The sequence below is a fragment of the Anomalospiza imberbis genome, chromosome 4, assembly GCF_031753505.1.
Source record: "Anomalospiza imberbis isolate Cuckoo-Finch-1a 21T00152 chromosome 4, ASM3175350v1, whole genome shotgun sequence".
NCBI classification, from domain to species: Eukaryota; Metazoa; Chordata; class Aves; order Passeriformes; family Viduidae; genus Anomalospiza; species Anomalospiza imberbis.
In genome coordinates, this window is record NC_089684.1 from 57,841,089 (window position 1) to 57,855,261 (window position 14,173).

The window sequence follows — 14,173 nt, forward strand, 5'->3', positions numbered from 1 at the left end:
TCTCCAAGTTCAAGTAAACAGTGAGTGAAAAGAAGCTGTGTGAAAGTTTGAAATGCTTACAGTAATTATCAAATAAGCTCCCAATGTCATTACTACACACCCTGTGAAGTACTTAACAAGTTAAAATAAATTAAAGATTTTCATTATTATGTGTGGTTTGCAAATGTCCATTTGGAAGAGACTCAAGCTTTTGCATTTTATTCTGTGGCTGACAGTAATATGTACAAGTCTCTAAGCATAACTCCTGTGTTTTTAAACACTACCTGTGGAGAACACCATCACTCAAATATGCAGCACCATTATCATCTCAGATATATCCTATCTGTTAGTAAACGTATTTTCCAAAACCAACCTCTGCTTTAAGTTTAACAAGGGAAGAGGAGACAGAGCTAGATGCTTTAGTTCATCAACTCCCAAGATACACCAACTCTGAATAACAGACCTCAGAGGCAGCATGATGTGCAGCTCTTTGTTCCAATGGGACTGGCCTCCTTCTGTTTAACACCACAATCCATGCAAATGCAACACTGCAGTGCAGTGATGCAACCATGATTAACCCCGTGAACTGAAATTCAATCAGCCAGGGGCTAGACTGCTAAAGCTCAATGGGGATGCCTGCTGGCAATGAACCAGGATGGGCTGGTATGGTGGTAGATGCAGCTGTCCATAGGAAGCCCACACAAAGGTTCTGAGTAAGTTTGTTACATTTTTTCAATTACGCATTTGAAAATCCAAGTCCATAATCCCCGTCCACCATGCCAGCAACCACCAGAAGTGAAATTAAAAGCCACAAAACAGAGTTACAGGCAGACTGAAACGCCTAAGTATGAAAAAAAAAAAAAAAGAAAAAAAACCAAAAAAACAACCAAACCCACACCACAACCTTCCCTTTCAAGAGACACAACACAGCAAGCCAAGTTAGATACTGGCAGGTTAAAATGGTATAGTTTTCTGTTACAAAATCTGCCTAGGCCTACCAACAATTACAACCTGTTGCCATAGGAGGATTAAGAAACAGACAGACATAATAAACACTAGGGACTGCAGAAAAGAGCTTGGCAGCACCGAGAAAAAACTAAACCAACAGCACCTTCCACACAAGACAGCCTTGGTACCCACATAACTTGCCTGCTGTATGTTCAAATCAAGTAAGTGCTCAGGTCAGGAAAAACTGAATATTCAGAATCCAGTTTGCTTTGAGCAGCTTCTTACTAATTTCAAAATTAATAAACTAAAAAAGCAACATCAAAAAATTCTTCTCACTACAAGTCACAGCCATTTGCAAGCAGAAGCACACCTGTAAAAATTCCAGATGAGATACCTTCCCCCCCCAAGTATAAGCAGGTCTGATTTTCATCTGACTGCCTAAATATTTAAAGTACATTTTCACTAACCAAATAATTTATTTAACTTGATTCTAAGTGGTGCATTTATCCCAGTATTCTTAGATCATTCTTTGTTAAATTACTTTCCAGCATCACATAGAAAATTGTAAAACACAGTAAGCCCAGCCCATAACCAGGCAGTTTTTGGCAAGTATGAACTGATCAGTGCTGTGCACATGTCCCAACACCAAGGTACCGCAACGCGATGCACATTTCCCACTAGCAGCTGAGACCAAACCTTTCCTTCGCCTTCTTTCCAATTACTTAAACAGCAGAGACCTCTTCCTCTAACAGGCTGCCTCATCCTTATCTGCAAACTGCAGAGGAGCGCGGGTACCGCAGCTCTGCCTCTGCTGGAATACCGACCGATGTGGTAGTTTCTTTACCGGCTCCTCTGCATCTGTGCGCAGAAGACACAGCCCATGTTTACTACCACAACTGCCCCTTCTCTCCAGCTCTCGTGTGAGGTCTCCGGCTCACTGCAGAGCTCACCTCCGCTGAGGAAACGTTTGGCCAGCCGGGTGTGCAGACGCGGTCTGCCCAGGTGCACAGCGAGCAGCCGGCGGCAGCACCGCCTCAGGGAACTCCTCCGAGGCGGGCGGCAGCCGCCGCAGCGCTGCCGTGCCGAGCGCGGAGCCCGCAGGAGAGCACGGGCCCTCTCCCCGCTCACATCCACCGCAGAGCCAAGGCTGGGGGTCGCCTCCCTACTCCCCGGCCCTGACGAGCCGATTTCGAGGCCAGCACAGTCCCGTCCGCCTCCCCGAGACGGCTCAGACGACCCCCACCGCCCGCCTCCCCCCGCCTTGCCCCAGGCAGGTGCCCTCAGCGGCCGCCCTTTTCCTCCTCCTCCTCCCCGTGGAGCGGCTTCCCCTCTCCCCGAAGATCTCTGGGGCTCTCCCCGCCCAGCTCCCGCCGCTCCTCTCCGTTCATCTGCCAGTGGCTCACAGCTGTCCCCTACCTCTCCCCAGCAGCCGCCGCCACACACAACCCCCGGGGAGGGAATGCGCACCCCGCGCCCGCCGCTCCGCTCAGCTCGGCGAGCGGACCCGCCCTGGCTCCCCGCGGACCGGCCGCATCCCCTCGCCGTGCCGCAGCCCCCTCCTCGCGGCCAAACCCGTCTCTCCCGCCATCCCGCTCGCCAGCCCCCGGCAGCACTGTCCTGCCCGCCGGCCGCCCCTCTGCCCCCGCCTCACCCCGAGCTCTCAGGGCGCCTCCATCCCGCCGCTCCCACAGGTCGCTCTCCCAGCCTCTGCTAAGCCCCCTGGGATCCCTTCCCGCCGGCAGCCCCATTCCCTCGGGCACCCGCCTCCCTCGACGGCCACCCGCCCCCTCTCACCCAGCTTCACGGAGCTCCCCCTCCCGCCACCGCTCTCCCGCGAGGGAAGGGGCCGCGCTCTCCCGGCCACGACCTCCCGCCCACAGCGGGAGAAGGCGGAGGAGCCTCATCCCCGCCTGGAGCCCCCTACGGCCCCGCCGGAGCTGCCCAGGACCCCTCCTCACGTACACCCCCGCCCGTAGCACTCACCGGTGGAAAGGGGACAGCGAGCCGGAGACGGCGGGGTACGGCCAGCACAGCACAGCCCGCTCCGCCTCAGAGCGCCGCGGCAGCCGTGGTGGCGGTGCCGCCCGCGCATGGATTACGGAGGGCGGGCTCTGCCCCGGGCCGGGGCTGCAGGACCACCCCGACAGGCCGGGATGGTGGGGGGAGGAAGAGGAGGAGCGTCAGGGGTTTAACCCCGGCGGGATGCGCTGGGCGAGCAGAGCTGGAGATCGGGGTGGGCTGAGTGTGGCTGCCGGTGTAGCGGAGCCGAGCGGGTCAGGCTGAACCCGCACCCCTGCGAGCGCGCAGCGGTCGGTGACCTGTTGCATCCCGAGCACGCTCCGCTCTGTTCCGGGCCGCCAAGATGCTCCGCCACGCCGGGACCCGTGGCCGGGCTCCGCCGAGGCACATCCCGCCTTGCCGCCCCGGGCATGGCCGTGCCATCTCCCCTTGGCCATTGCCTCTGGGGATGGTTCGAGATCAGGCGGTTTTGCTTTTCCCATCAAGGTGACTTACTCCATTAGCTTTTGAGAAAAAAACAATCTTGTTTTACTCCTCTCGAGAGGCGTCCTTATTTCCTGGTGCGTTTAGCATTTCCTTTAGGGCTGTTATCTATGTTCCTAAGTGTTCTCTGTTCCCGAAGGCCAGTGATTTATTGGTAAAATAAGAAGTGTTTTTCTTACAGGTTGCAATACAGTAACATAACACTTCCAATGGCTGTTGTGCTTTCCTTCTGCCTTGTGCAGATTTGTTTGTGCTTTTGATTTTTATTTACAACTTTGGTGTATTAATGTGGTTCCTCTATTGCAACAGTAAAATATGAACATGATTTTTGCCTCTTGCTATTCAGCATCACAAATGCATTGCAGGACGAAGCAAGAATTTTTGCTAGGCATCCAAGGTTATGCTGGTTCCTTGGAAATCAGTAACAAAACTGATGGAGAAGGCAGTCTCCTTTTTGCGGGCAGAAACAAATCAAGGCTTACAGCTATGGCACCTCTCTGCATTGCTAATTTAAGCCTGCCCAAACATCGAACAGTTTTCCCACAGGCAGTATTCGGTGTTGCTGAAATATACCTGTATTTCAGCTCAGGGCATTTGCCAGCAATGTACATCAAAGAACAGGTTGCTGCACTGGCTGCACACAGAACAATTATTCTGACCAGAGCTAATCTTAGCTTGTTCAGCTGGAGGATATGTAAAGGCACAACCCAAGATGGAGTGGTACAGAGCTCAGAGAAAGGCTCTCATCCAAGTTCTTGATGTAGTTGTCATAGGCACCCTAAGCCAGGTGTCAGAGAGAAACAACAGAGTAGTCTTGGGGAAAACAGAACACCTTGACTGATGGACAAATGTGTTAAATTAATCAGTCTGACAAAGAGAATTACAGTTCCTGTCTTAAGCTTTGGATGAACCTTGTTCTAAATAGAAGAGAATATTCCTTCCAGTGTTGGGGTGTGAGTGCCCAACACCGTTAATGAGTCAATATGGTGAGTTTGATTCCCTTGCTTCCGTTCAGAAAGGCCAAGTCCTACTGACCTCAGTGACTCACTGACTGATTTTAAAATGCAGAGCGAAGGCATATGGCTACAGTGATAGATATCTGCAAGGATGGAATAGTCTGTAGGAGCTGAAAGAGAATGTGGGAATGCAGAGGAGAAGAGTATGGAATTAAACTGCAGAAAAGCTTGATTTGCTGGAGCCAAAGACATTTAGATTTTCCCTTGTGTTACTAATTTATACAAGTGATAGGTTTTCTACCATTTATGGTAGGCTACCACAGTACTTCTGGATGAGAAATGTCTGTAGTGTGCGTAAACAAGGACATGAAACTAGAGTAATAGGAAAAAGATACTAGCTTTCAGACAAATATTGAACCTGAATCAAAACTGACACTACTAATGGAGGCATTTCTTCAGCAGACTAAGCCAACACCTATTTTATGATTTGTATTATCCATGCATGACAGATCTCCTGTTTATTTTCATGGGTGTTGCTATCAGTATAAGAAAGCTTTCCAGTCATTTCTGAGTTTCTCTGTACTATTGGGATCTAGCCTGAAATAAAGGACTTGCCAAAGGTGCCTGGAAGTGATTGAGTTAAGATAATTTATATTGTATTGGGTACTGAACATGTGTTGTCTGAGTAGCACCTAGTTAGGGTGTCAGAGCTTGTCACTGTGAGGTGGTAAATGGAAGCATGACCTCTTCAGCTGCCTCCCGTTACATTGCTGGCAACCCCAAGCGTGTGTCTGGCCTGAAACTGCTCTGAGCAGCTGGTGACCTTTCCTTGATGTTTCTTCTCTGCTAACTGCATGTCAGGTAGAGGCAGACAACTGTAAAGTGGGAAATACTGCACCAGTTTGCAGTCCTTTCCCTCTTGTGTCCTTGCCATCCAAATCACAGCTGTGCCTGGGCTAGCTTAGCTGCACACTCCTGTGGGCACGGCGAAGGATGTGCTGGTTTGTGGTTTGCCTGCATGTGGAACACAGCCACGTTCAAGAAGCACAATGTGTAAAAACAGGATGGAGTCTTAGCAAGCTGAGAGACATCAAGAAAACTTGTCCTTGAGGGAATGCATCATCTATCTGTGGTCCTTTTTGCCTTACTAGGGCAATTGGGCTAAATTTAATCAGGATACCTTTTAGCTCTGTTCTTGATAGCCAAAACTTTAAAATTATGTCAGCACTCAGAGCTGTGGTCAGGTTCCCGAGGCAGCTGAACCCTAATTGCTCACATAAATAAGGAAGCAATCTTTCAAACCACAGCACAGTAGATGATAAGGCCTCTGAAAACCTGCTGCATAAGCATCCAAAACAGTAACAGCTGGAAGAAAAAAACTGACCCATACTCTGTGGTGAGCATTTGAAAATCTGGCTGCGTATCAATCATCTCTGTTATCTCAGAGGAAATCCTCAGATAACAGGAAGATACATGAGATTTAGAGCTTAACTATAATGGTTGTATCATGTAATTGATTTTTAAGTAGAGCTTGTGATTAAAGGTCTATTAGATAAATAGCCTTTTTCATTAGTTGGAGTCCAACTAAGTATAATATTCCCTGAAGAGACTTAAATAATAACTCCAAACTTTCCAAAAGAAAATAACTCCAAAACCTCCCAAAAAAGAAAAAGGACAAGGTGCAAAGTATAAGGACCTCTTATATTGTGTTTAGTCTTCATCTGGATGTTTGTTTAGGGAGAGAAGGGTGCATGGAAGTGTGGGAGAGGAGCAGCATGCCTTCTCTGCACCAGGGCTGTGGAGAAAAGTGATTTACGTACACCCTTTGCCAAGAACATGTCAGAGTGACAGCATACAGCATTCTGCCAGCACCCCAAAATTGAACCAGTCTGCTTATCTCTTTTGTCAGCTCTACCCTTTAGCCCGATGCCTGTCCACTTTGCTCTGCTTTCTGTGGGTTACAGCCCGAGTCCTTCCCTGTCCTCTGCCACTGTGTGCCCTGCCTAGCTCTGCGCGTCCTCTTGCCACTCAATACCACCCTTCCGTTCAGGCCTGGCTTAGCCCTTTGGATTTTGCCAGCCCTCCCAATTAGCAAATGCTGCCCAGCAGCACTCACCAGCTACCTGCATGGCCCATGGCCTCCTTCTGCTCAGCTCCCCATCGTCACCCTTTCTCCCCTCTCCAACATCCACAGCTGCAGCCTTCCTCATCCTTAATTCTTCTGTGGGATGCAAGGCTTAAAGGATTACAGGCTGTATGAGTTCACAACCCGAACTCCAAGCTGTGAACTCTTCAAGGCTGGAGCCAGCCTCACCCAGGCTCTGCAGGCTCTGTGAGAGAAGAGAAATGGAGTCAAAGCAAGCAGGAGGAACATCTTGCTGTATTAGACACAAAGCATGCAAAATCTGAAAGAATTATTGGAATCCATAAAAATGGTGGGAAACACCACAATTGCTGTGTGCTATACTCCACTATGTATTTGCTTAATTTCTTACTCCCAAGGAAAAATAAAAAAATGAAATGGACAATTAATTCTCAAGCTTAGAAAACAGTGTGATGTTTCATTGTAGACCTTTGATTCACGCCAGTTTAGGATATGATTTCAGTAAGGATTGCCTTCATTGGAATGGAAGATTTATATCACTTTAGGATGCCTTCAGAGAGTTGATGTTTTGTGAGCTACATGTCTTGCCATTACGCTCTGTTGTGCCCCTTTCTTGTGACTGTGATAAATCTGCATGTCAACTCGTCAGGGAACTTTAAAATTATATCTGTTGTTTTTCATCTGAGGAAACCAACCAGTAGTAGTTGCTATAACAGATTTCACAGCTAAACAAAGAGACAAAATGTCAGGGATTACATGATGCATGTACTTGGGGCTTGTATCTTCTTTTATGAGCTCCCCCACCCCCCATACAGACTCACTCTATTTTCCCATAATTTCTATTCTGCTTCTATTCTATTCCCATCATTTATTTCTGTTTGCAAGCTTTGCCTCCTGGCATCCTGATAACTGACCAAGTCAGAAACGCTTGAAACAAAAATGGGAAAGGCACATGTCTTTTTGACACTAGAACAAAATTAGTAACCCAAAAGAAAATGTCATTGGCTCCAGCAAGTCAAGATTTTCTGCAGCTTCACTCCACACACTTCTCCTCTGCATTTGCACATTCTTTTCGAGTACCTGATTTGGTTCTGATGCTCTTTGGTAACAGGTTGTGGTGCAATGGCCAACTACCACTCCAGATTTTGGTTCCAGCTCCAGCACCTTACACTTCTCAGGTGACAAAAAGTTCTGGTCAGCATCTCCAAGGTTCTTTCTGTGGGAACTGGATGTAATGAGTTGTCTGATAGAGGACATAGCCATATCAGCAAGGGCATTTCAGTTTGTTAGAAAGCAACTTACGGCTTTGGATGAATGCTTTCAGACAAAGTCCTGAAAACCTCCTGCACATGTGTAATTTCACCTGATAGAGAAAGAGATTTTAAATAAGGATGCTCCTGTTTACCAAATTTGAACACACAGTTTGGTGCCTTCCTTTCAGAAGTTGGGGTACTGCCATGGGACTTAGGACTGTCTGCTCTCAATACTGGTAATTCCTTGCTTGTGACCAGTTAAGCGCTGCTACCAGTACAGCTCTTTCTTGTGATATACTGCTATCTTGTGGGGGATATACAGGCTTCAGCTGGGCTGGGTCCAACAGGCGCAGTCTCAAAGTTCAGTCCTGGCTAACAAATTCATCTGTGCAGATGATGCAAGTGGCCAGCAACTGTATGTGAGACAGCACGAGCCTAGACAGTGGCCTCATCTCAGGCTACTGTCATGGACACCTGGACATTTGAACTGATGGATTCTTCTCTCTTGTGGCTTATTTATTTTGTTGGGTTTTTTTTTTTTTTTTTTTAATGAATGCATTTATAAATTTCTTCTGAAAGCTAGGATCTGAGATGGACTGCTTGGGCAGAGGCCAGAGAGGCTGTAATATACAGTTTACACAAACTATGAATCCAATAAAAGTAAGAACAGAACAGTACAAAAATATTTAATCAGCTAAACCGAGTACATACATGAATGCTATCACAGAAGCAGTCATTGATCTGGATAGTCACTTTTCAGGAAAAAGAAAATTGGTTTTCATCTCTATTTGTGACTCTCTGACAAGCAGAATCTCCCTCAGCACAGAGTGACTATCCCATGCTTTCCACAAAATGTAATCCTACCTCATGAGCTTAGCTGCTGCAATGACCTTGTTTTGTCTGCTTGCTCTGTAGTAAATGCTCTCTGACGTGAGTAAAGAAGATTGGAAGAAGGTTATTTTTAATATCAGTATTAAATGATCTATAGCACAACAAAACAGAAGAAAGGAAGGCATCTGTTCATTATGTTTTCAGGGAGAATGACACCACCACCTACAATATCTTGTAGGGAGCTCATAGGCAACACACGTTGTAGGATTAACCTGACAGGGCCCCTTTGCTCCAGTTTCTATTATTAACTTTACACCTACTGCAAGTCTCCTCAAATGAACTATATGAGGTATAACAATTTATCTAATACACACTATACCTCAGCTGTAAATTTATTACCAGGATAGTAAAGGCTTGGGTTTTATAAGCCCTTCACAGAGTTGTGCTGAGCACCTGATCCCTAAGTACCTCACTCCCTAGTGTGAGTAGAGAGCAATTTTTATCATTGTCCAGGTTTTATGGTCTAGATGATAAACTTTTCCCTCCCTCTCCTCGTGTTCAGCTCCACACTTAAAAATTCACCCAACATTTCTGTGCCCATCCCAAGCTCCCAATTTCCACGGAATGGTTGGGATAGCAGCCTACTACCCACAAACTGTTATCACACAAACCAGGAGTGCAACCTCTCCCCTTTGCCACCTCACAGCTCCAGCTCCCTCCTTGGTCTTCTCAAGTTTGATACAAAACCATTCATTATGGCTGAGAAAAATACTGCAGCCCTGATGATAACATGATCCAAGCAAAACTAAATTTTTTCCTATAATGTAATGATTTTTTTTTTCCAAGGAAGGTATTTTCAGAATTCTGTGAAGATTGGCTCTTTCTTTCCCTAATGTTCTCATTAATTTATTATTCCCTGTATTTTAACTTCCTGCTGCTAAGCTATAAGAGACCAAGAAATTGTGAAGTATTTCTACTGTTGAAGCATGTTAGATATGAAAAAGAAAACTGACCTTTAGCCCCATTTCTTTGTCTTTTTGCATGTTAGAACATCAAATAATTTTTATTTTTAAGTATTTCATGGCAACATTAAGCCTTTGAGAATAGAGAACATGTATGTTGAAGAACACCTGAGGTTTGTTCCTTTAAAGTTAATCTGTAATCTTAAAATGTGGCCCGAGTTCAGGTAGCACACAGCTGTATTTGTGCAGGCAGCAGAGCAAGAATCAGCCTCATGCTCCAAGAGCCACAGAGTCCTCTTGGTTCTGCCCTGCTGCAGGCTACAGCTTCCTTCCCTGCCTGAGTTCACAGGGGAGCTGATGAGTGCAGCAGGAGTGCATCCACGCTGTTATCTTGTTTGATCAGTGCTCAAGTGTCCAGTCTCTGGCTCCATAAGTCCATATGAGTATGGGCCAAGGAATAGTGAAGTCTGGGGGTGCAGGTCATTCACCTGAGTACACCCTGCAGTCTGCACCCTTTGGCCTGGGAATAGAGGCCCACATATACACAGAAAACAGAGATATTGCACACATAATCCATAATCTGAGCAAAACAAAGACTGACTTTCATCAAGTTTGCTCATCATCTGCTTTCATAAAAGGGACTGCAGCAAGTCCTGCACTCTTTAGTCTGTACCGCGTCTAGGGAAAAAAGGAATGGTCAGGTGTTGTTTCATAACCTCCTTGATTTATATTTTTCTTTTTCATTAAGCCAGAGAGGACTGTTCTGATTACCTTGCATGTGATTCATATGCACAACATACACAAATCCAGGAAGATTTTGACTAGTTTCAATATTAAGCTAGCAGGTATGGCAAACTCCCAGGAAGAGGTGCCTGGGTGTCAGATGAGAGTAGACTTCAGTGTATTGTGAAATGTCTGAACAGACATCTCTCATCATTAAAGACTAAAATTTTAGCCTTTACCTCAGCAGTCTAATTTAATTTTCCAGTTTCTTTTTCACTCTTTTGAACAGCCTTGCAATAGTGATGACCAGTGTAGTGGGTCCACAGTACCAAGCAGTACCAGAGAATTAGGTGTGGGTACCACTCAGTGGTGACAGTAAGCCTTCAAATCTGACCTCTACATCCTGGCCCAACACTGTTTGGTGCCATTTGAGCTTTATGAGATTATTTTAGTCTTCTCCTTTGACAAACTGAAAATATTATGATAGTGTAGCACCATTCTTGAATCTTGCCAGGTAGAAGAACTTCTATGCTTTTCTCTTTTTTTCTTAATAATGTATTAGGAAAAAAACATGTTAAATAATGAAATGAGTTTTTAAAAAGAGGGTCTGTTCTTGGAACAGGCAGTGGTCCAAAGTGGACATGACAGATAAAAAATTGGAATTTTGGTGCCAATTCCAACTAGAAAGCAGCTGTATTCCCTTCAGCATGTGAAGCCTTCAAATTGTCCGCAGCTGCTAAGGTAGAAAAGGCCTTTTGACAAATCTGGAAGCCATTATTTATTATTCTAATGCTTTATCTATAAATCTGAGCCTCACTCATATTGTGGCAGCCTTTCTGCTCTTTAATTCCCTCTACATTGAATTACAGATACTTAGGTCTAATAGCTTAGAGCTTAGATTGCAAACCCGTGTTCCCATTTCTCTCACTACATGGATACTTCATTAAATTCCTCTGCATTTCATTCTGCCCATCTGATGAAGCAGCCACAGAAAGGCCTTAGAAGGAGATTAGAGGCATAGTCCAAATAGTAGTAATTTTCACCATGTTTTGGTTAAACTTTCTCTGTTTCTGTTGCACCTTGGTCATCCTAGCATTTGCCTCTGTACGGGCTTGAATATTTGCTTTTTCAGATTTGTAGTTGTTACCCTCTGCTATTTGTAGTATGGAAATAAATAAACTCCCAATTTGTGCTGCAGTTGTAGAAGCAATCATCCTATAAAAAGTAATCCACAATTCACTACAGTAAAATGTATTAGTTTATATATTCTGTATGAGCTGAGAGTTGGTACAGTAAAGGCATGTAATTAAAAAGTGCACGAGATGTATTTTGAGCTTTCCTTAGCAGCTGTTTCATATTATGAAACATGCACAGTGCAGTGGTTTTGTAATTGGATTTAAGTGGTTTGCAGAATATCTCAATACACAGAGCAAAACCCAGCAAAATGTTATAAAAAAGTGTGCATAGTAATTCTGCCCAAGAATTGCCAAAGAGCAGAGAGATCACATCAGAAATATTTCCTGCCTATGTGAATCTATGAAAATTCCCAGAAATACTAGGAAGCATTCCCTTGGATGGGAATGAATACAGTTTACACTGAACTCAGCAAGAGGAGATAAATGTGTGTTTAGCTGTTGGCCAAATTTGAATTCTGGTATACACCAAATGTTATTAGTTTGTACTTAATGACACAGAATACCACATACACTTAAAAAACTTTTCCAGTTGAATTTCCAGCCTAAGTTAGTTTATATTATAGCCATTTTGATATTTATTTTCTGTAAGTACCTTGTATTTTGATTTTTTTCTGAGAAGCTTAATTTCTTTTTTAACATTGAGGTTCTTCTGTGATGACGGAGAGGAGACAGTATTTAATAACAGGAAGCCTAAATCACAGAATCCTAGAGTACCAGATTGGAAGGAACCTCAAGGCTCATCGGTCCAGAGTTCTTGGCAGAGACACTCAAAGATTTAAAGTATATTATTTTCTCTCTTTCAAAGTATATTATTTTCTCTCTTTCTTTAAGAGGGGAAAAAAAATCTAAGATATTTTTGCTGCTGAAGCAGGATTTGCAATACTACCAGGGACTGCTGTTCTATTTGTGAGCTAAGATTATTCTCAGTGAAATGGCTCAGCTCCCTGAGGTTCTCAAAATTCCTCTTATGCCTTTGCCAGAGTCACAATAGTCTCACATTTGTTATTTCACTAAAAAGAAAAAAAAAGAAAAGGGAAAATTATGTGTTTGGCTGAAATAAAAAGGAGAAATGTACATGGCTGAAAATCTTCAAAAGCAACTCCACAGAGCACCTGTGTGCTGAAGAGCACTGAGGATCATTTACTGCTTAACCAGGAGCTGTCCATCCCAGGTCATGGAACAGCAGACATGGGGATGGACAATGAGAATCTAAAGTCCCTCACCAGGAATGTCTGTCCCACTCATTCTCACCTCGAGAAAACAATTCACTTTACTGACTGGCAAAATGGTTAAAAGAAAACTTGTCTTCTTTCACAGCTTTCTGCCAACATACATTTCAGCAGTGCTTCTGGAGCCCTGTTTGACGAGCAGTGTATCGTACAGTACAGTGCCTTGGGAAATCAGATAAATGCCATGTTTAGAAATGATTTTTCTGTTAAATGAGATCATAATTGGTTAAATTGCTGGTTAGTTAAGGAATTCTATCTCTTCTCATAAGATAAACAGACTTTTATTGCAAACAATTCTTGTATTTCTAAATCAGTTCCAGGAAACCCTATAATGTCAGTCACTATTAGCATTTGGAATAGCATTAAGAGCTTTATACAAGCTCATATTAATCTGTCTAGGTTAACCTTTGTATCCAGGCTGCCTCAGTTGCTGCATTTCAAATCTGCAAAATGTCACTTCTTTTTGGTGGGCAGGAAGAGGTTTAGCACAGATTTAGCAGTGCTTTGATCATAGTATGAAGTAATTTTGAACTTATTTGTGACCAAAATAATTTATCTGGAGCACTTTTATTCACTCTTATTAGCTGAATTTCTTAATCAGTTGGAGCAAACTTGTAGCCTCTCTTTTTTTGCTCCAGAAGCTTCTATGAAGACCAGATGATTATTAAGACAGATAGTAGCGTCAAGAATATTACATTTCATTGGGTCAGTGGATCTCATAACAGGAGAAATACCACATGTGTAGAGAAACAGACTGGGAAGGTTCCCCAGTTCCCCCTACCAGCAGCAAATTCTTCCCAGAACATCCTGAGGCACTTGTCCAACTTGCACTCTAGCACCTCCATTGAAGGCAGTGCCTCACACCGTGTCCCTCAGGCAGTCTGGTCCAAAACTTAATTCTGCTCATAATAAGAAAATTTTCCTAATATTTAACCTAAATATTCTTTGCTGAAAATTAGGTTAATTTCTGTTCATCCTTCCCTCAGTGGACATGGGGAATAATTGATTGTCCTTTTTGTAACAGTGTTTGGAATACTAAAACATGCAGTGGAACAGGTTATCATGTTCTTTCTCTAGTCTTCTGGTTTCTGGATCAAAGCCCAATTCTTCAAAGCTATCCTAAGAGTCGTGTTGCCATTTCTGTCTTGTGACCTCTCTCCAATTTGCATGTATAGTTCCCCTGTGTAAACATGCTACTCCAGCTGAGAGCTCCTTTCCTGGGGAAAGCAGACTAACAACATCCCACATCATAAAGAGCCTCTTCTTCATGCACTGGTGAATCTGCCTTCTTGATAGGCACATACTCAGTGTGTATGTTGGTTCCTGCAATATCCAGAATCTCTTATGCAATACTGCTGGCAGGGCATGTATTTTCAGGGTTGGTGTTTTTTTGATTGTGTGTTTGATTTTTTTCCTCCTTTTCACTTTGCTTTATTTGATTTCATGTATTTGATTTAGAACTTTCCCAGTTTCTAAAGACTATTTTGAAT

General features: G+C 44.2%; 1 protein-coding gene across 1 annotated transcript in view; it reads right to left on the reverse strand.

The window, feature by feature from the left end:
• Window positions 1-3,092, reverse strand: part of PROM1 (prominin 1) — a 62,665-nt gene extending 59,573 nt beyond the window's left edge. The window contains exon 1 of the mRNA XM_068188709.1: window positions 2,911-3,092. The gene's annotated coding sequence lies outside the window, so the exon portion shown is untranslated. The remainder of the gene's footprint in view (window positions 1-2,910) is intronic.
• Between the last annotated feature and the right edge of the window lie 11,081 nt (window positions 3,093-14,173).